This window comes from Alligator sinensis, unplaced genomic scaffold, assembly GCF_000455745.1.
Source record: "Alligator sinensis unplaced genomic scaffold, ASM45574v1 scaffold406_2, whole genome shotgun sequence".
Taxonomy (NCBI): domain Eukaryota; kingdom Metazoa; phylum Chordata; order Crocodylia; family Alligatoridae; genus Alligator; species Alligator sinensis.
The window spans coordinates 1,048,245-1,049,718 of record NW_005842543.1 but is presented as its reverse complement, the minus strand read 5'-3'; the positions used below and the strand labels follow the sequence as shown (position 1 = coordinate 1,049,718).

Below are 1,474 nucleotides of genomic sequence, written 5' to 3'. Positions count from 1 at the left end.
ATATGTATACCTACATGCACACACATATATATATATACATGTATAAGTGTATATGTAGATATACACACATCTGCCCCCCCCTTACAAATACTCTTTGGCAATCCCTCACAGTTGAGGATGATCCTCTTTCATGAGGCCAATCCAGGATCAACGGACTCTACTGCAGCTGAGGTGTGCATTTCTGTGTGGGTGGGTGGCTCTGGATTCTTGATCCGGCCCACAACAGGCTGTTTCTGCTGTTCCTGTTTCTCCCTCTCCAGCTGTTGTGCAGTAGACTCTACCTCCATTTGGGGCAATCCTGGGCCTGGGCCATCACTGTCCAAGAGTTGATGTTGGTGCTGCATTTTTTTGAAGTGGGACCTGAGGACGTCCTTGAAACGCTTTCTCTGCCCTCCTCCTGAACGTGTGCCTGCAATATAAACACCCCCCTCCCATCATTTCTGCAGGACTTCCCTTCTCTCCCTCCGCTGAGACGATGGAGTCTTGGCGCCCAACTGGCAGTAGGGCGAGGCCTCGGGATGGGCACGTGCCAGCGACAATGGCGCCTCGTGTCCAGCCTCCGGAGCCTGCGCTGCGCTGCGCTGCGTTGCGCTGCGCACGCGCGAACGCCCCTATTCCTCCCCCCGCTTCGAACAGTTCTCTCTGTCCCCCCCGCCCGCTGTTCTGACGCGCGAGCTCCCCCATTGGCCACAGCGCCCGAGCTACGGGCGCCGGAAGTGCGTAGGGTTGGGGCGGCCGCAGCGTGAGGCGCGTTGGCTGCCGTCCATTCCGGAGCGCGCTGAGAGGCTCCGGGTGAGGAGCGGCGCGGGGCAGGGCATGTGCGGTGCTGCTGCGTAGCGCGGGCCGGACTAGGCGGCACCCACGTGCGGGCAGCTGGCCTGGGGCTACGGCCCCCCTCCCAGCCCCGCTGAGGGCGGCAGCCGCGTCTCGTTTCAGGGTGGCGGCGGTGGGGGGACATGAGCCGGGGCGCTCGCGGGTGAAGGCGGAGGCCAGAACTGGGCGAGGAGCGGCGAGCAGGTGAGATGCGGGCTCCTGGAGCCGGGTGGGCTGAGGGGCAGGTGCGCGGGGCCGGCTCCGTCGCCTCAAGTGAGTGCGGGCGGGCGCTGGCGAGAGACCGGGGCAGCCTCGAGGTGGCTCCCTCCCCACCCGTCAGCCGGGCTCAGGGCATGGGGCAGTTAAACCTTGAATCCCTGTTTGCGGTTGCGACTGCCGCCCTTGCTTGCCGGGGGGGTAACGGTCAAGGGAAACTTCCAAGGTAAATCTCACTTCGGGCTGTGATGAGCTTTGTAGTTCCCGCCCCTCCCTCTTTCCATTCACTTCAGGGGAAAGCAGTTGGAGAACTGAGGCCAGCCAGCAGGAGTTTGTCCAGCTTGTTTGAGCCATGCAGTTAGTGCAGAGAATTGTTTCTCACTTCCATGTGGTTGATATTTATTAAAAGTGGTCAGTAGGACTTTGAATAGGAATTCTTGACTAT

The 1,474-nt window shown here is 60.7% G+C and overlaps 1 protein-coding gene across 2 annotated transcripts in view; it reads left to right on the top strand.

The window, feature by feature from the left end:
• The first annotated feature begins 742 nt into the window (after positions 1–742).
• Positions 743–1,474, top strand: part of USPL1 (ubiquitin specific peptidase like 1) — a 38,089-nt gene continuing 37,357 nt past the window's right edge. For both annotated transcript variants that reach the window (XM_025213631.1, XM_025213630.1), the window contains exon 1: positions 743–1,017. The gene's annotated coding sequence lies outside the window, so the exon portion shown is untranslated. The remainder of the gene's footprint in view (positions 1,018–1,474) is intronic.